The 21818-nt window shown below is 44.3% G+C and overlaps 1 protein-coding gene across 1 annotated transcript in view; it reads left to right on the top strand.

Annotated features, from left to right (window-relative positions):
* LUZP2 (leucine zipper protein 2) overlaps positions 1–21818 on the top strand; it is a 1124237-nt gene that overhangs the window by 294522 nt on the left and 807897 nt on the right. The window lies entirely within an intron of this gene.

Below are 21818 nucleotides of genomic sequence, written 5' to 3'. Positions count from 1 at the left end.
ACACACATATATAACACACTACACCCCCCCCCCCACACTCACCAAGCAGAGGATCAGCTGCACCATTGTGAACAAGGCCACCATTCTATTAGGCTACACCCCCCAAAATGCAGTGATTTGCGGGGTTTCTGTGAATACTGTTAGCTAATGTGACCGCTGAGGCTTTGCTGCGTGTCACTGTGGATGCCGGTGACTGGAGGAGCTCGCACAGACTCCTCCAAACGGCAGGCCTCTTACATGTGCCGGCACGGGCTCTGAATTTAAGCATGGCAAGTGACGTGCTACTGAGGGCTGGGACACACGGCATGCAGCATTTGGACCCACAGTCCTTCTGGCCTCCCCTTGCATGCACACTCCATATTCTCACGGTCAGGGGAAGGGGTGGTTGTAGTGGAATCCGGGAGCTGCAGGTCAGTGTGCAGGGTAGCGGGGGACTCAGGCAAAATACGGGAGCATCCCGCTAAATGCGGGAGAGTTGGCAAGTCTGCTGCTCGGGGCCGGAGCTGACGTCACACGCCCTCCCTGAAAATGCTTGGGAACGCCTGCGTTTTTCCTGACACTCCCTGAAAACGCCAGTTACCACCCACAAACGTCCTCTCCCTGTCTATCACCTTGCGAACGCCTTGTGAACTAAATTTTTTGCACCATCCTGCCGCTGTTAGGTGACGCACCTGCGCATTGCAGTGCAAACGTGTGCGCAGTCATTTGATAATTGCCCGCTGTGCGAATTCGCCCATCAGCAATCAGGTCTGATTCGAGCCCTTAATTTGATCTCTGATTAGCACTCTATCCTATTACAGACAGGATACTGTTGCACCACAGTGTCTTCCATCACCATCAGACCCTTATGCTAAGTAAATATATTTCTCACTTTTTAAACTTTTTGGAATACTTTCTAATCTAATATAAAAATGTATTTGCTCCTATAACGGAATTAAAGTTCATACTTAACTGTAGCTGCCTTCAAAGGGAAGGGGTGCTGTGAATCAAACATGTCGGAAGAACATGAGTTTTTCTGCTTTTTTCTGTCCTCTTGAAGTGTTGTCCATCAAAAAAGAACGAAGAGTGAATGGAAAGCACAATGAGAAGACAGACTGATTGAGACAGAGAGAAAAGAGACTGAAAAGTAGAGAGAAATCCACAGCAGAGAATGGAAAATAAGATACAAGTGGGGCTGATTCTGGTTTGGGAGCAAAACGATAAAAGCAAGTAACTTTATATCTGAAACAAATCATGTTGCAATTCCAGGGGTGCAAATACATTTATTTTTGCAGGGTAAATACTGGCTGCTTTTGCATATAGCCAGGGGCGGATTGGGATGGAAAACCAGCTTGGGAAATTTATGGAATCAGCCCTAATGGGGGTGTGTTCTGATGAGGAGGTGGGGTCTGTTGAAGATGGTGGGATTCCTCCTCATTGGACTAATCTAAAAAAGGGGAGGTAGAGGACTGCTGCGCCTCAGAGAGCTGCAGTAGGGATACCAACAGATGATCACTCAATCACCCTGGAACACAATGCACAAGAAAATAAGGGATCCCTTCTGCGCTCATCCAACAACAATAAACAGTAATGCAATAAATGATAGGTTCCCAATGGATAAGTCTATGACTAAATTATAGTCTCTTTTAGTTCTTATACAAAGCGGAAGTGCTGGATGTAGGGAGACTCAATGCATACCATACTCACAAGGAGTCGTGGTATGTCCCGCATGTAGAGGTGTCTTAAGTCGCTTGGTTCTTCTTTACCTTCTCCGAGGTGGAAAGTTCTTATCCTCGTAGTTGGATGACCTTAAATGCAGAGATCTGACCCATCTGGCTCCGCTACCGGTTCGCCCTCCCTGCCGTCCCCGGCTGCTGCTGCTGCGGGCGGTGGCACTGACTGGACGGGTCGCTGTATCTCCGAACTTGTTTGCAGAGCTCATGCGGGACATACCACGACTCCTTGTGAGTACGGTATGCATTGAGTCTCCCTACATCCAGCACTTCCGCTTTGTATAAGAACTAAAAGAGACTATAATTTAGTCATAGACTTATCCATTGGGAACCTATCATTTATTGCATTACTGTTTATTGTTGTTGGATGAGCGCAGAAGGGATCCCTTATTTTCTTGTGCATTGTCCTCCTCATTGGGCCTAATTGTATGCAATTGCGGTCTTCCTTGTGTCTTTTGCTGCAGGTGTTTCTGAGACCAGGGGCAAATTGGAAACTAAAAGTGGCCCTGTAAATTTTTGTAGACGAGGGCCGAAATGGGCAGCATAAGAGGTATAACATTCTGTGCAGCCACGGCAGCATCTCCGGATGGCAGAGTTGAATGGGGACAATGCAGTGTACTGAGTGCACAGGGCTGACTGTCATGTGGGGGTGGGGCCACATGACAACAAACAAAACAGGCCCCATAGACTCGTTGACCTACCAGGAATCTTCCTGGTGAGTCTATGGCCAATCCGCCCCTGCATATAGCCCATAAATGCTGGACAGATTTATTCTTACAGTGTACTTAAATTTGAGTTTGAACCCATCCATTGTAAATCTACCTGCACAAATAAATATTCCTCACCTGTAGTGCAACATGATTTTGCCAAGGTGCAATGTAAATTGCTATTTTTGGCTTTGCTCACAACTCAGAAACATCCCCAGGAAAAGATATAGGGCATATTATTATTATTATTATTATCCTTTATTTATATGGCGCCACAAGGGTTCCGCAGCGCCCGATTACAGAGTACAAATGCACATAAAAAATAGGAAAACAGTGACTTACAGTTGAATACAATATAGGACAAGTACAGGGCAGCTAAGCATAACTACACCAGTAAACATAGAGATAAGTTCCAGGTGGTCAAAAAACTGTGGGATCGGGGCGGTTGAGGATTATTAAAGTAAGAAAAGTATAAGCACATGAGGGAAGAGGGCCCTACTCGTGAGAGCTTACATTCTAAGGGGAGGGGTAGACAGACAGGGATGACACAGATGGGGTACATAGAGAGCGTGGAACAGAGGGTTATGTTGAGATTTGGCTACGTTTGGTAAAGAAATGGGTCTTAAGAGCCCGTTTGAAGTTTTGTAGAGAGGTGGAGAGTCTGAGGGGGAGAGGTAAAGAATTCCAGAGAAATGGAGCAGCACGTGAAAAATCTTGGAGATAGGAGTGGGAGGAAGTAATCAGAAGACAGGAGAGACGGCGTGCATTAGCAGAGCGAAGAGGACGGGTGGGAGAGTAAAGGGAGATAAGGTCAGAGATGTAGATGGGAGAGGAGTGGGTGAGTGCTTTGTAAGTGAGTGTGAGAAGTTTGAATTGGATTCTGAAAGGGAAGGGAAGCCAGTGGAGGGCCTGTAGGAGGGGGGAGGTAGACGTAGTGCGTTTGGTGAGGAAGATGAGCCGGGCAGCAGCATTGAGGATAGATTGGAGTGGAGAGAGGTGATTGTCAGGGAGGCCAGTTAAGAGGAGATTACAGTAGTCCAGTCTGGAAATAATCAGTGAGTGAATAATGATCTTAGTGGCATCCTGTGTGAGAAAAGGTCTGATTCTAGAAATGTTTTTGAGATGAAAATGACAGGTTTGTGAGAGGTGCTGAATGTGTGGTTTGAAGGAGAGGGAGGAGTCAAGGATTACGCCAAGACAGCGTACTTGGGGGCTAGGGGAGATAGTTGTGCCATCAATGGATAATGAGATTGTGGGAGGTGAGGCTGTGCGGGAGGGTGGGAAGATGATCAGCTCAGTCTTAGACATGTTGAGTTTAAGAAAGCGCTGAGACATCCAGGAAGAGATAGCAGAAAGACAGTTTGAGGTACGAGTGAGGAGAGCCGTGGAGAGATCAGGGGAGGAGAGGTAGATTTGAGTGTCATCAGCATAGAGGTGATATTGGAAGTTAAAAGAACTAATGAGTTCACCTAAAGAGGACGTATAGAGAGAGAAAAGGAGAGGACCAAGAACAGAGCCTTGGGGGACACCAACAGTTATAATACTAATAAGCCTATACAGTGTACCGCAGTGTACCGCTCTTCCACATGACACTAAGGTCACAAATCCACATTGTCTGCGCAATGTTTCACATTATACAGTCATTTTTGTTTTCTGTATTTGTTTGTGATCTTAAAAAATAATCTGATAAATGAACCATGGACTATGTTCTACATACTAAACTACATTATCTTGTGCACGTATACCATTTATTGGCAATGTCAATTATTTGTAATAGGTGTTTGATGCAGGTGGGTAACAATTATAGCCATTGTGAAAATGTGGATTTTATTTGTGTGCCAGTTAGGATATAATTTGTTGCCTGTTGTGTTGGTGGCTGGTGGCATCACTTCTATAACAACTATCAGAAATAGGATTAGATCAAACCTCTTTTTATTGTCAATGCTCTCTTTACAAAATTCTCCCCTCCTTGCATTTCCTTTGCCTTCTTCTCCAGGGTGGTCTTCATGTTGCCGTCTGTCGGGATCCCGGCGCCGGTATGCTGGTCGCCGGGAGCCTGGCCGCCGGCATACCATACTACACCCCTCCAATGTGCTTCTCTGTTCTATTGTTTAGCATTGAGCCTCCTCCTCTTTCTTCTTCATAGCTTTCCTCTCTCAGACCCCTACTCTCCCTCCTCTCTTATTCTGATCTTATTTGTACTTTTTTTTTAACTTCTGGCTAGGTTTCCACGGAGACTGCAAAAATTATCCATCATCAAACTCCAAAATGCTTAGATTTTTGGAGTTTGGACCCTTGTAATTAGAAGACCACCATAACTTTTGGGCTGTGTTTCCACATTTGTTTTTGTAGAGGCATTCTCCTAATCCTTCTCCAGAAATCATTAATTGCACATGTATAGCCCTACTAGCAATATGTGGCAATGAGGAATGCTAACTTTTGGGGCTTTAATGTAAATTTTCAGAAATAAGTCCTTAATAGTAATATCAAAATGTAGGCTACAATTATACATTTTTGTATGAAAAGGATACTTTTGCTTTCATATATTTCATGTTAGCAATGTTACCTTAGAACATCATTTAAACATTGTTGAAATTAAAGCCAACGTATATCAGTGTCCATCCCGTATACCAAATCAGTGACTTGGATCAAACTGCCCTACTGATATCTACACCAGTCATTTAATCTGCCGTTTCCTTTGTTCAGCAGTGAGATACTGTAATATTCAGATTCTGCTTTTAACACTAATTTTCCAATTCCTATAACTTGGTTTGAATTTGTTAACTAAGGTAATTAACTCCAGATAATGAACTCAGCCCAGGTACTTGCAGTTGGAAGTCAAGGGGGTAATTCCAAGTTGATCGCAGCAGGAAATTTTTTAGCAGTTGGGCAAAACCATGTGCACTGCAGGGGAGGCAGATATAACATTTGCAGAGAGAGTTAGATTTGGGTGGGTTATTATGTTTCTGTGCAGGGTAAATACTGGCTGCTTTATTTTTACACTGCAATTTAGATTGCAGATTGAACACACCCCACCCAAATCTAACTCTCTCTGCACATGTTATATCTGCCTCCCCTGCAGTGCACATGGTTTTGCCCAACTGCTAAAAAATTTCCTTCTGCGATCAACTTGGAATTACCCCCCCAGTGTGAAAAATAGAGATCTTCTCTTAGCACAAACAGTACAGCACATTACGCATACATTTTACATTAAAGATGGAGAATGCAGAGCTGATGTAAGTCAGTGTAGTGGAGACTGATGAAGTTGTGGAGTTTGCAGTACAACTGCATGTTTTGATGAGATGTAAAGTTCCTTGAATGCAAACTTCAAGCTGCACCAAAATATATTCTGCTCTGTATTTATAAAGTAACATTTTGCAGAACTTGTAGTTTATTATTATTATTACAGCTAGGATGACAGTAGGTGGGAGTAGGATTCTAAATAATTAAGAACAAAAGCTGCTGGTGAAAGTAAAAATCGGAAAGCAGACAAATATTTTGTGGAACCAAAACAGCTTAAACATAGACCTACAAGAGAGGAAGACTATGGGTAAAGATTCTCCTGCCGACAAGAAGAGCATCAGAAGAAATCAGCACTAGGCATTGCACTTAGTTCATACATGTCCACACTGGCCATCTTTAAAAACCTCCTGTCCGGGAGAGATCCCGAAATGTAGATGAGGTGACCTCTGTGGTGTTGGTGGTGGTGGTGAGAGGTTTCAAGGCATTGGTTATGCTACAAGAGGCCCCTCTTTCGTGCAGCATAATGCTTCTAATAGCAAGTCCATGAAGAAAGAACAGGCCAACGTGACATGATTCTCATAGTATCACTGTATTGTGCCCCAAGTACTGTCTATAGGAAGTAGCTGGGTGCAAGAGGATGACCTACTCCTCTGGCAGTTCATGGGACTAATCAAAAATTCACGAGTTCCATGGCCAGTCTCAGAGACTAAGCAAGTATGGTTTGAAGTGAGGGCTGGGCCAAAATGTAGTTAATCCAAGTATCTAAGCATAACTTACAAAGAGCAGTGGTGTAAGGCAACTTCTCATGGTGTAGTAAATAACATTATTGCCTAACAGCACTCAGGTCATGAGTTTAATTCCCAGTCATTGTCATTCTGTGAATAGTTTGCATGTTCTCACCATGTTTAAGTGGGTCTCCACCAGAATTCCAAACACATGTGGGTAGGTTAACTGGCTTCTAACACAAAATGATCCCAAGTATTTGCATGTCCATGGTATATGGGTTGTCATTCCGAGTTGTTCGCTCGCAAGCGGATTTTAGCAGATTTGCTCATGCTAAGCCGCCGCCTACTGGGAGTGAATCTTAGCATCTTAAAATTGCGAACGATGTATTCGCAATATTGCGATTACACACCTCGTAGCAGTTTCTGAGTAGCTCCAGACTTACTCGGCATCTGCGATCATTTCAGTGCTTGTCGTTCCTGGTTTGACGTCACAAACACACCCAGCGTTCGCCCAGACACTCCTCCGTTTCTCCAGCCACTCCCGCGTTTTTTTCCGGAAACGGTAGCGTTTTTTCCCACACGCCCATAAAACGGCCTGTTTCCGCCCAGTAACACCCATTTCCTGTCAATCACATTACGATCGCCAGAACGAAGAAAAAGCCGTGAGTAAAAATCCTAACTGCATAGCAAATTTACTTGGCGCAGTCGCAGTGCGGACATTGCGCATGCGCATTAAGTGGAAAATCGCTGCGATGCGAAGATTTTTACAGAGCGAACAACTCGGAATGACCCCCATGGAAAGGGCATATACATAAAATCTTGCAGAGAGATAAAGTAGACGAAAATAAAATACAAACCAATCAGCTCTTAACTGTCAGTTTACAGACTGTGTTTGAAAAATGACAGTTATAGGCTGATTGGTTGGTGCTTTATCTCACTCCACTTTATCTCTCTTAAGGGCCCTGCACACTGGCAGATAAAACAGAACAATATGAACGTTCTCGTTCATAAATGAACGAGAACTCGTTCATATCCCTGCACTCGTTAATCATTGGAGCCCCGTCGCTTATGCATGCAGGCCAATATGGATGAGATTGTACATATAAGCTTGCAGTGCTATGGAGCTGGGTGACGGGCGGAGTGAAGAAACTTCACTCCCCCCGTCAACTACCCCCAGCCACCGGGTCACCCGTCGGCCGTATACGCAGTCGGGCAGCTCTGCGGCGGATCGGTATGTGTGTAGGGCCCATTAGAGCTTTGCTATGTATGCCCCATAGATTGTAAGACCGACTGGGGCAGGGAGAGATGTACAAGAATATAGTATTCTCTATAAAGTGATGTTGAATATGCATGCACTATATACTGTAAATAATTGTTCATAAATACATAAATGCATCCACCTTGTTAGGAATTTTACAGTTCCACTTTAAGTCCTAAACAGCCCTAATTTGACATTCATTGAAAAGAAAAAAAAGAAAAAAAAGACATCTGTATTGCAGAATGACCTTTATTAAGACGATTTAAAAGGGAAACTGTCTTAATGTATTGTAATACCGTATGTCAGAATTTGAGCTTTTATGAAGAATGATTGCTGTTCATTAATATCAGTTTGCTTTTACAGATCATTGGAGACATCACTTGTATCTGGAATGTCTCTTCTCCTGATGAATTTTTGTCCCTTTTGTCTCACATATGTCCCTTTCCCTTTCAAGATCATTGTAATGTTACCATTAATTGATTCGTTCTTTCACATTTCTGAAATAGTTCAATGTGATTTATTAGCAAGTAGTTCTCAGTGAATACACATAGGGTTGTTGTGCATGTTTAATGAATGGTATTTGAGTCATTCTAGATAAAACCTTATGATCACAATGAGCAGGGAGGGTACAGCAAGGTCGTTTAGAGAAAAATATTAAATTAACTTGAGGCAATCACGTGCTTACAGAGTCTTCATGGATTAATGATGAGCAACTTTCTCAAAATAAATTTTTTTTTTATTAAAGGACAAATGAGAACATTATTTCTTTGGGGTAATTTAAACTCTTATAGATGCTTTAAGTGTTTATCTTTTAGTGTACACAGAGTGGTGGTTTCAGGGTAATGGGCTGACCCAATATTCATGTAAATGACATCACAAGGAACCAATAACATTATTTTTCAAGGTACAAAGTGTAAATATATTAATGTACACCTGTCACCAGCATTGGACTGGGGCATGAAGAAAGCAATCGGAAAATGCAGCTGTAGGGACCCACGCCAGCCACGGGATGCAGTCAATTTACTGACAATTAAAATCCCGACGGTCGAAATCCCGACAGCAATTGACCAACGGTCAAAATCCCGACAAGGTCAAAATCCCGACATGGACAAAATACCAACATTTAAAATACCTACAAGGTCAAAATGTCGACATGTAAAATGTCGACAGGTCAAAATGCCGACATTATTTTTTCATGATTTTTTCATTGAAACCGACTTGTTCATACTTTACCATCCCAGTGGACCTGGAGGGGGAATATAATAGTGTGCTGAGCACAGCGAGGCACCGTGCCTGAAGCATGCAAGATCAGCGAGCCATGCGATGGGACGCGGTACACTTATATGGTGTCAATGTAGACCTATGTCGACATACACACAAAACCAATTAAAAATGCATGTCGGCATTTTGACCCGTCGACATTTTGCATGTCGGTATTTTGACCTTGTCGGTATTTTAATTGTCGGTATTTTGTCCATGTCGGGATTTTGACCCTGTCGGGATTTTGACCATCGGTCAATTGATGTTGGGATTTCGACCGTTGGGATTTTGATTGCAGGTATTTCATACCGATCCCCCAGCCACCAGTCCATGGTCCTGGTCTACCAACTAACGCACCCTCTAATAGAATAACAATGAATTATTTGATTGCATGGTCATGAACCTGACCCATAAGAGAGGAGGAGGGGCCCCAGACAGTGGGACCCACTGAAGGTTCCCCCCTGTGAGTCAGTCCGACCCAGCCCTTCACTTACATGTAGAGGATGCAACCATTTTATGGAACTTGTTCACTGAGATCAGTGCTGAATTAACAACAGGGCTCCCACATATGAGGGGACCCTCACAGATAGGTACATAATCAGCAAGGGGACACTGTGATCTGGGGTTTCTGTGTGGCATCATGTGAACTGAGAGCACTACAATGTGCTCAATACACTTGAATAACAATTATTGACCATTTTATTCATAGGGGCCCCCCACAATTTACTTGCACTGGGGCTCCCACAAATCTTAATCCCATCTTGATTGAAATACATCCTATAAACTTAATTACGAGCCAGCACCAAATGAATATTTAGTCACGGAGTGCAATCAGTTACAGTATGTCATTGATTTCTAGTGAATTTATGCACAAAGGCCACTGCTTTTGGCTCATATTAATGTTTTAGGGGTTCATTTATCACAATCTGCGTCTGAGGATGCAGATGTTATGTGATAAAATAGGCCCAATCCGCAATGCGATAATTGATTACATTGCATGGATGTATTAATTATCGCATGCAGGGACAAAGCTGCCCTGTCCTTGCGATGCCTTTTTTGAGTATGTGCTGCGCATACGCCACCACCAACATCGCCACTGCCACTGGTTACCCACCCCCTTCACAACTACCGCCCGCTCTGCAATCCAAACCACCACCTTCACCATCTCTGCTCATACTCATCAGACCCAGGGACTGGTGATTGAAGGATTGTCGGTTTTCAGATCCTCTTCCTGCTGTGACCACTGTTGCTGTAAGGTGAGCTGCTACTTTGCAGCATCACTTTACTGCACCGGGAGTCACAGCAGCAGTGCAGAGTCCCGATGCAGCCACCAGAGCACCGATCATCTTGGCTTAGGTAAGCATGATTATTTTATTTTTACACAGTGATCAGCATGCGTGTCCATCGGACACCAGGGGCATAACTTCATCCCAGTCACCTGGTGGGAAGTTGGAATTTTGTGCCTTCCCCCTTAAAAAACAAAAACAAAAAATAAATATACTGTAGGGACACATGTAAGAGTGAGAGTTTCAGACAGTGAGAGATTTGGTAAGGTTCAGTTTTTTTTTAAAGTGGCAATCATTTACACTGCAAAACCAGGTTGATATTGCTGTGTAAATGATTGCCACTTTAAAAAAAACTGCAAAACCTTACCAAATCTCTCACTTTCTGAAATATTTGGCCCATGGTGTGTATATGTGTGTGTGTGTGTGTGTGTGTGTGTGTGTGCAGGGCCGGTTCGAGCGCTTGCAGCGCCCCGGGCAGGCAATGGGGGCGTGGCTTCATATAGGGGGCATGGTCAGTTACGCCCCCTGTACAGTATGAGCGCCGCTGAAATGATGTGCGGTGCGCGATGACGTTATCGCGCACTGCACAGTAAAGGTCCTCTCCACGAAGGGAAACTAGACGCTACGCGTCTAGTTCCCTTCACAGCGGGGGGCAGCGGGACAGACCGGGCAGCGGGGGGCACAGCAGCAGCGGATCTTGCCATGGTGCGGCGCCCTCCGGAAGGCGGCACCCCGGGCAAAAGTCCTGCTTGCCCGTGGCAAGATCCGCTACTGTGTGTGTGTATAAACACACATGACTTATATCATTATATAGATAGCACTCTCAGCTGGTCTACAGAGACCGGAGCCTGCAGTGAATTGGCAGGACACCAGCTACGCTGCATCACAACAGCTGGTGGGTCAGGGTCAGACTCACAAGATTCAGCCGCCTGCAGCATGCAGAATCAGCATTCACCGACGAGTCCAGTCTCACTGCAGGTGCCCATTCATGGCTTTGAGCCCATAGGCAGGTGGCTCCATTGCCTCTGGGACACACATAGGTGATCACACTGGTCGGGTCCCTGCCCAGCTTTCTCAGCTGTGCAGGGGTACATGAGTCACAGTGAGCCCCATGAGTACGCTATATGAAGATAGCATTTTTATCACAGGGCTCACTGCTGTATTTTTTTTATTATTAAATTCGGGCAGATCTCATTTCCCATTGTAAGTATGGGAAATGTGATCTGATTACTAAATAAATTCGAATTAAAGGGTTTGGAACAGTTTTTCATGAAAACTGCTCAAAAAGCCATTTAATGCATTTTAGTGAAACTAAAGCAATGTGAAAAGGGTGTGAAAACACCATTTTTCCCATTTTTTTTGTAAAAATGTTTTTAAAATCTGCCCCTTATGGTGCAGAAATAAATCTCAGTTTTGCAGCACTGACCTCCCATATCTTAACTCTGACAGCATCACAAAGCAAGATCATTTGTCTTCTAATTTTGTGATGCAAGCAGCATAGTTCAATTTCATGTAGCCAATCAGAGCACTGGAATGTAAATGAACCTTTCGCCTGTATTGTTGCTTTAGCTCATAGTGCTTTCTCCAGGTGAGAATAATTTGCACAGTAAGATATGCTCTCTCTGTGGCAGGTTTCCTCCAGCCTACACATAGGGGTATATTCAATTAGGGTCGGATCTATTCCGACATGCATTTGTCGGAATGGATTCGACAACCCCTATTCAATCTCATCTCAATTCGACTTTTAAAAATTCGAATTGAGATGAGGGACCCAGAAGACGAGAGGGGGGGGGAACCGCGGGGAGACCAGCGGGGTCAGCCGCGGGCAGACGGAGGAGAGCAGCGTTACAGTAGCGCTGCAGAAGGGCGTCTCACAGCTGCCCGACCTCACGGCAGTGTCCACCCGGCTCCAGCAAGCGTGACCTCACTTGAAGCTGAGTGGACGCTGCCGTGAGCGGCGCGGTTGTGAGACATCCTGCTGCAGCGCTGTGCTGTAGCGATGCTCTCCTCTGTATGCCCTGCGTCTGTCCCCCGTCTCCCCGCGGCTTTCCACCCCCCTCGCCCCCCCCCCTCCTCTGGGTCCCACATCTCAGTCCGACTTTTTTTATGTCGGACTGAGATGGTCGGAAACGGGGCCAAATCCTGTCGAATTTGGCCCCGTTTCACTCAAAAGTACGTGAATCGGCAGCTGTACCGCCGATTCACGTATTATTACACAAATCGAATTCCATGGCTTGTCGAATAAAAACTGATGGGACTGAATAGGTCGAATCACTATTCGACCTTAAAAAGTCGAAAACAGACGTCTTTTCGACAGACGGCAGTTTTCGACCCTAATTGAATATACCCCATAAGGAGATCTGTGAGGAACTGTATAGCGCAATTCTGAGAGCTAGACTTGGAAATCCACTTCAGGCTTTAAGTGCAGAGAACATGATTCTGAGCGGTGTTCCTGCTACACTTCACAGCGCTGCATTGTGTGCAGACTCCATGAAGCTTGCCTGGGATATATATAGTGCACAGACAGCACTTTGAATAAAAATCTCTCACCAGAAGAAATGGGCCTCTGGGGTCCTATGCAAAACATAACAACAGAAAGCCTACTGCCAGGCAGGGGCGAATCTAGTATGAAACTAATGAAGCTTAAACTTCAGGGCCCCTAATCCCAGAGGGGCTCATTTTTACCTCTTGTTTTTATGTACTGTATGGTTATATCTTGTCACCAATAACACCATGACAACCAGGCTTCTAGTACAGCATAACTGTTATTACAGCTTGGATGCGCGTCGTTTAGTACCTTGGAAGCTGCTGGGAGTTGTAGTCTAGCTCTGTTGTTGAGGTGATTAATGAACTAGGGGTTTTGTGAGGTGTATTGAAAGGAGGGGTGTCTGTGAGGTGATTTCTAAAGGGGGTGTTGTTAGGTGATTATTGAAGGGGGGTGTACTGTGAGAGGTAGACATTAAAGGGGCCCGGGGTAGGGGGGATCTTGTAACCACACCTGCCCCTCTCACCATGCTGAATACCTGACCTGTCCCCACAGACACAGGCTGGTAGGAAAGGGCTAACTGTATGGTCCATTTTCAAGGACTCCACTCCAACACCCTGTTCTCTGCCATTTGGGCCTCGAGGTCCTTGCAAGGGCACCAAGGCCATTTGGATCTTGTTGGATGCTGCCCTATTGTTGTACTGGTTGTAAAGGGGCCCCCATAACAATAGGGCCCCAAAAATGTATGCCTGCCACTGCTGCTAGGTATATTTAACAGCAGTGCAGAGAAATTAAGTTTGCCTAGCTCCTGTACAGACCTATAACTAGACATCTTAATTCCCTGAGTGAGAGAGAAAACCTGCCCCCACCTCCATTATGGTTGGAGCAATAGTGTGCACCCTGGGTGATTCCACTTATCGCAATGCCTTAACTAATCCTTTATTTACAGTACTCCAATAGTATATAGGCTCTGATTCATAGTTGTGTGCAGCTGCAATCCCGTACGCAGGTAAAGCGCTTATGCTGCCACCATCTGGTAATGTATTGAGACAGTCACGGGTGGCCTCACAAATCTCATCATCTGTGTACACATACACAGCGTCGCTCGTTGATCCATCCACAAACGACTCCTAACCACGGGAACTGAGACACTGGTGCCATGTTTGTGTGTGCAGGATCGCAGATGTAGGCTGAGACATGCCTCAAAAATGGTTATAACACAACTGCATTTTTGACGCCACTCCCCATTACTTCCACAAAGAGTCCCCGCCTGCCAATCACCTTGCATGCCCAGTTGGCCGATAATCACTGAACTTTGTAAATATTGGCATTGCGTACAACGAGGAGCAGAAACACAGACAATCTGTTTGTGCAGTGGCAGGACTCAGAGGTTAGGGGTGGTCTTCAGTATGCCGAATGTCGGGATCCCGGTGCACAGTATATCGGCGCCGGAATCCCGACACCCAGCATACCGACAGATATTCTCCCTCGTGGGGGTCCACGACCCCCCTGGAGGGAGAATAAATAGCATGGCGCGCATAGTGCGCCACCGTGCCCGCAGCGTGGCGAGCGCAGAGAGCCTGCAAGGGGCTCCTTTGCGCTCGCCACGCTGTCGGTTTGCCGGAGGTCAGGCTCCCGGCGCCGGTATGCTGGTCGCCGGCAGCCCGGCCGCCGGCATACCATACTACACCCAGAGGTTAGTATTGATGATTTTACTACATTATCTCACCCAGGGCCATAGAGAGTACTGGTACTATAGGGGGCATGGCCTAGTTGTGTAGCCATGTAAAAAAAAGTATGAAAAATAGTATGTGTGGCGCCATAAAGCTGCACAGGGGGGCAGCATGAACCCTTCAGCCAGGTGCAAATCCATTCCGGAAGGCAATCAATGTAATCGCTCCCCCTTCACATCATGCAGGCAGACAAGACTGTTCTCCAAGGAACCATGTGGTATACTGGGCTGGGGAGAAAGGCTGCTTCCCTTGACGCAGAAGAATTGTGGAGGGGAAGCCGAGCCCCCGCAAGGTCCATCCAACATGCCTGGGCCTGGATAATTAGTACCTTTTCCTCCCCCCTCCGTACCTCTGGTCTCACCCAGCGCTCTGACCCCTCATAGCACCCAACCATCAAAGTACTTAATCACCCATCCTGAATAACTGATATAGGAAAAATTTACTGTCAAACGCACCTTTATAGGAACAGAAGTTTATACAGCAGCCAGTTTTCTTATCTTTATCGCATTTGCTGCCATTTAACTCATTTCACCATTAGTTTGAGCGTTTGAATTCTATAAATAAATTATATAGGCGTACTGTACATTATGGACTAAAGAGTATAGAGAAATAAGGGAAGAATTGGATTTTAATGGGTGCACATTTTATCAATTATTCAAGTAAAACGTAACTTTTATTAACCTTTTTGCATTAACCTTAATGCAAAAAGGTTAATAAAAGTTACGTTTTACTTGAATAATTGAAAAAATGTGCACCCATTAAAATCCAATTCTTCTCTTCTTCCTCTATACTGTTTAGTCCATTGTATATTGTAGGGTTGCACTTGATCTATGAATTGATGTACTAAGAATGGGACGTATATGCCTCACCACTTAGAGTCAATCAAAAAGATCAATATATTTTTTCGAACAAACATAAGATCTAGTGTGGACCCCCCCCCCCCCCCCCCCTTACTCCCGTTTTCCCCTTCTTGGTACTGTATATTACAGTATATAAATGTTTTTCATTAACAAGTTTATAGTAATCTAAGTACTTTTCCAGTTTATTGCAAGTTTCTGGAATCCCTACTAAATGAGTTGCCTGTCATGTTCACAATAATTTATACTGCAACAAAAACATTATTGCAGTACACAAGAGTTTTGTAGTCAAAGGCTTCCTAACGGCTTATAGAGCAACCAATCCCTTGTAGCGTGTTGTCTGTGCCTTGATAATATGCTTTCTAAACTTCAGGGGGAGGGTTGAAAAATTATGAAGCACTAAAAGAGAAAATTGAGAAATAAAATGAGCAGTGGGAACAGTATTTGAAAATAAATATCTTTATTATAGTCTGAGATAAAACTTCTATGATTTTATGTGTTTATGAATGGAATACAGAATGTTATATATCTATACCTGAATATATTTACTCCGTTGCAATCTTACACTTTTTTTCTTTGTACTACTGTACCTGCTGTAAGCAAATCCCATTGAAGTCTTCCAATAATAATTTGCCTACTAGACTGTTTTAGAACAGAACATGAAGGAACATTTGTAATTACCATGTTATTGCTCTTGCCAAAACTACAGTGTGTTTGGTGCCAGCTTTGTATTTACATTGCTACAATTCCTGCGGGGTCTTCATCCTCTTATTTACTTATATTGACTGTTATTTAAATTCTGGAACATCTGTTCTCCAAATAGAGGGATATGACGGTCAAATTCACCTTTTGCTGTTGTCCTGAATCAATATCTGAATCAAAATGCAGAATGATTTGAAAAGTTCTTCATGCAAAGCTATATACAGTGCAACACACTGACTAAATAATATACATTATAAATGTTTATTTCTTTAGCGTATTAATATTTGGAACAATTGTTTTCTATTTCAAACAGAATTAAAACAAAACAAACACAAAAAACAGATGCGATGAAAAACAAGCTATTGTTTCATACTGGGTAATTCAGGCCAAACTTTACCAAAAAAATAATAATATACTAGAAAAAACAAAACATTTCAAATGACTAACCTGGTAAACATCTCTTATGGAAACTGCCAGCAGGATTTTAATTGCAGATAGTGTGTGATGCTCAACAATTATGCTGATACATTCAATAGAAAAATGGAATACAAAGAAGAAAGAAAATAATGTCTTTAAAATACATAATTATATGTGCAATATGCTTAATTGTAAATCCATCCTTAACTATAGAAAAGTTGTTGAATGTATTATTTTTATTTAGGAGACTGTCCAGACAACTTTTTGTCTCTAAACTGTTTATAAAACAAAACACAAACAAAAAAACAAATATTCGCAAAAAAAAACCCCTGCACTTAAAAACAATTTTTGGGAGCCCTTCATCTGAGATCATATCCCATACCTCTTAATTGCCATTGGTGCCAACATTTTCTGAGCTCAGCACTTACTGGAGAAGTGGAATGATGAGGATAAAAGGATTAATTTTGAGGAGTGTGGAATGCAGATGATACCTTTATATTACTGCTGTGGTTTTGACCAATCAGGTGACTCTTCCATGCACACTCCTGAATGACTATTGACTGGCCATTGTTTGAATGTTACATAATCCAAACTACATCTTTACCAAACCTGCTTTGGTACCGCCTGCATCTTCCTATGGATGAAACATAAGTAGCTATTATATGTAGAGTCTTATTGCTGCAGCAACACAAAGCATTAATACATTTAGGGGCTGATGTAGCTGAATACAAGTCAGCTGTAACTGCTCCACATTGCACGCACAGAACTAAGGCCCTCATTCCGAGTTGATCGCTCGTTATTTTTTTTCGCAACGGAGCGATTAGTCGCTAATGCGCATGCGCAATGGGGGTCATTCTGAGTTGTTCGCTCGCAAGCTGCTTTTAGCAGCTTTGCACACGCTAAGCCGCCGCCTACTGGGAGTGAATCTTAGCTTATCAAAATTGCGAACGAAAGATATGCAATATTGCGAAAAGACTTCTCTGTGCAGTTTCTGAGTAGCTCGAGACTTACTCTGCCAGTGCGATCAGTTCAGTGCTTGTCGTTCCTGGTTTGACGTCACAAACACACCAAGCGTTCGCCCAGACACTCCTCCGTTTCTCCAGCCACTCCCCCGTTTTTCCCAGAAACGGTAGCGTTTTGTCACACACTCCCATAAAACGGCCAGTTTCCGCCCAGAAACACCCACTTCCTGTCAATCACATTACGATCACCAGAACGAAGAAAAAACCTCGTAATGCCGTGAGTAAAATTCCTAACTGCATAGCAAATTTACTTGGCGCAGTCGCACTGCGGACATTGCGCATGCGCATTAGCGACTAATCGCTCCGTTGCAACAAAAAAATAACGAGTGAACACCCCGGAATGACCCCCAATGTCCACAGTGCGACTGCGCCAAGTAAATTTGCTATGCAGTTAGGTATTTTACTCACGGCATTACGAGGTTTTTTCTTTGTTCTGGTGATCGTAGTGTGATTGACAGGAAGTGGGTGTTTCTGGGCGGAAACAGGCCTTTTTATGGGTGTGTGTGAAAAAACGCTACCGTTTCTGGGAAAAACGCGGGAGTGGCTGGAGAAACGGAGGAGTGTCTGGCCGAACGCTGGGAGTGTTTGTGACGTCAAACCAGGAACGAAACTGACTGAACTGATCGCAGTTGCCGAGTAAATCTGGAGCTACTCAGAAACTGCAAAGAAATTTCTATTCGCAATTCTGCTAATCTTTCGTTCGCAATTTTACTATGCTAAGATTCACTCCCAGTAGGCGGCGGCTTAGCGTGTGCAAAGCTGCTAAAAGCAGCTTGCGAGCGAACAACTCGGGATGACCACCTAAATGCATTTTTTCTCCCATTATACGCATCTGTGTGAGCGGACCGTAAATAATGGTGGGTCAGTGGTGCTGCCTTCCATGTTAGTCAGCTACTGACTGGCAAAAGCGGCTAGGGTCAACAGAGAAAGCTTCAGGAGGTTAGCTATTTCCTAATCCTGGGGCCCCTTCGTCGTCACACCATGATGTCATATGTTTAGGGGGACGCATGGCAAGGGACTTAGGAGATAAGGATTCAACATACAGTATTATGGTAGAATAGATGGGGAACAAATATCTGTGAATACTTTACAAATGGGTGGCTTGTGTTAACACTCTAGTGTACTTTGAAGGTTGCCGGGAATTTAAAAACACTGTCAGGTTCCTTTTTGGTTTAGTAATGATATCCTGGCTATTTATGCCTCCAGCCAGTACAGTGACATCTTGTTTTTGTTTTTTTGCCAGGGGTATTAGCAAATCAGGATTCGGGGGGTAATTCATATCTGATCGCTGCTGTGCGTTTTCACACAGAGGGCGGTCAGGTCATAACAGCGCATGCGTATGCACCGCAATGCACATGCGCGTCGGACATCAACAACGGGGGTCGCCGGTCAGCGACGGGATGGTGCGAAAAATCAGTTTGCACGGGTGTTCGCAAGGGGATTGACAGGAGGAGGCCATTTGTGGGTGGTAACTGGGAGTGTTCTGGAAAACGCAGGCGTGCCCAAGCGTTTTCAGGGAGGGTGTCTGACGTCAGCTCTGACCCCGATCAGCAGGATTCAATCTCACTAGAAGCGTAAGTCCTGGGCTGCACAGAGACTGCACACACAGAATTTTAGCAGCTCTGCGTACACATGGGATCAAACACTTGCACGACGAAAATACACTCCCACTATAGGCAGCGACTATCTGAACGCAGAACAGCAAAAAAAATGCAGCCCAGCAATCACATCTGAATTACCCCCTAAAATATGCAGGGATTAGAGACTTAATTCAGACCTGATCTCAGCAGCAAAATCTTTCTCTAATGGGCAAAACCATGTGCACTGCAGGGAGGGGGGGGGGCATATATAACATGTGCAGAGAGAGTTAGATTTGGGTGGGTTATATTGTTTCTGTGTAAGGTAAATACTCTCTGCTTTATTTTTACACTGCAATTTAGATTTCAGTTTGAACACACCCCACCCAAATCTAACTCTCTCTGCACATGTTATATCTGCCCCCCCCCTGCACTGCACATGGGGGGTCATTCCGAGTTGATCGCTTGCTAGCAGTTTTTAGCAGCCGTGCAAACGCTATGCCGCCGCCCACTGGGGAGTGTATTTAAGGTTAGCAGAAGTGCGAACGCATGTGCAGCCGAGCTCTGCAAAAACAGTTTGTGCAGTTTCTGAGTAGCTCTGAACCTACTCAGCGCTTGCGATCACTTCAGCCTATTCGTGTCCGGATTTGACGTCATACACCCGCCCAGCCACGCCTGCGTTTTTTCAGACACGCCTGGGTTTTTGCAAACACTCCCTGAAAATGGTTAGTTGACACCCAGAAACGCCCCCTTCCTGTCAATCTTCTTGCAGCCGTCAGTGTGAAGGAAAACTTTGCTAAAACCTGAGCACAACCACAAAGAGCTTTGTACCCGTACGTTGCGCTTGCGCATTGCGGCCCATACGCCATTTTTTCACCTGATCGCTGGCAGCGAGCGATCAACTCAGAATGACCCCCATGGTTTTACACATTAGAGAAATTTTTAACTGCTGCAATCAGGTCTGAATTACTGTAGGCCCTAGATTAGGTTATCCAGCAAGGCAGCACAGAAGAGATTAAGGGGGACATTTACTAATCAGTGATAAAAGTGGAGAAGTGAGCCAGTGGAAAAGTTGCCCATGGCAACCAATCAGCATTGACGCAACATTTATAATTTGCATACTATAAACATATACAGAGCAGCTGATGGGTGCCATTTTTACAGCAATTTCTCCACTGGCTCACTTCTCCACTTTTATCACAGCTTAGTACATGTCCCCCTAAATTTCTCTTACGGACATAGGGGGTCATTCCGAGTTGATCGCTAGCTGCATTTGTTCACTGTGCAGCGATGAGGCAAAAAACTGTACTTCTTTGCATGCGTATGCGGCGCAATGCGCATGCGCGACATACTATTACAACGAACGATGTAGTTTCACACAGGGTCTAGTGAAGCTTTTCAGTCGCACTGCTGTCCGCAGAGTGATTGACGTGAAGTGGGCATTGCTGGGTGTAAACTGACCGTTTTCAGGGAGTGTTCGGAAAAACGCAGGCGTGCCAGGAAAAACGCAGGCGTGGCTGGGCGAATGCAGGGCCTGTTCGTGACGTCAAAACAGGAACTGAACAGTCTGAAGTGATCGCAAGCGCTGAGTCAGTATTGAGCTACTTTAAAAGTGCACCAAAAAACTTTGCTGCTGCTCTGAGATCCTTTCATTCGCACTTCTGCTAAGCTAAAATACACTCCCAGTGGGCGGCGGCATAGCGTTTGCACGGCTGCTAAAAACTGCGAGCGAGCGATCAACTCGGAATGACCACCATAGGGATGTCACATATCCATATTAAACTCACAATATAACACTGGTACACACTTGGGGGTCTATTCATGAAGCATTGAAAAGTGTGAAGAAGTGACCCTGTGGAGAAGTTGCCCATGGCAACCAATCAGCTGCTCCGTACAATTGTATAGTATGCAAATTATAAAGGTTACTTCAATGCTGATTGGTTGCGATAGGCAACTTCTCCACTGGCTCACTTCTCCACACTTTTCACTGCTTCATGAATAGACCCCTGTGTGTTTAAAAACTTATGAAAGTGCTTCTTTAAGCAATCCAGAGATAGTCAGGACCCCGGGTGGACTGAACCTTTCTTGAATGGTGCTGGGACCCCTATCTCGTTACCACACTGAATAACTCCTGCTTGAAAGAGAGTCTATCCGGGACTAGACATTCCTCTGGTGAATGAGGAGGATTGAAATACTAGATTTTCTTCTTTCTAAATTGTGTAGCCATTTAAGAACATGAATTGCAAAGGTACAGGTATGTCTCCTCTAACATCTCCATATTAAGATGCACGATAGAATTTGTCATGGCATATGACCAGACTTGCTCTATGTGTTTATTCATTTCAAGGTCATTTCTGAATCACTGAATGGCTGCACACCATTCTTCAAATGATCTGATGTTATAATCTAAGGCTTAGCAAACTGTATATGCTGGGAAAACAGGCTGGCAGAATACTGATAATGTTGTCTTCACATAAACACACAAATTGCTGCATAGCAAACTGGTTAAAATCCACAGTTCAGGTCCTCATCAACACTGCAGGGCACTAGAGAGGTTTCTGCTACCCAATCATGCTGCCAGAACATGTCATCTTTGTGTAGTATAATTGTGCAGAAAGCAGATGGCAGCCGGTTAGATCATTACAGCAAATGTATAACTTTCTTTGATACATACCACCAGCTGAGCGACTGTGAGCAAAGCCACAAGCGTGTGCCCTGTGGTATTTGCAGGAACCTTTATGACACTGTCATTAGATATAATCACCGCGCTGAAGATACCAGTAACAGTGCAATCAATTTTCAAATATTTTTCATTAGATTCTACAGTATGTAGT

This window comes from Pseudophryne corroboree, chromosome 11, assembly GCF_028390025.1.
Source record: "Pseudophryne corroboree isolate aPseCor3 chromosome 11, aPseCor3.hap2, whole genome shotgun sequence".
Taxonomy (NCBI): domain Eukaryota; kingdom Metazoa; phylum Chordata; class Amphibia; order Anura; family Myobatrachidae; genus Pseudophryne; species Pseudophryne corroboree.
This window is presented reverse-complemented; position numbering and strand designations above follow the sequence as displayed.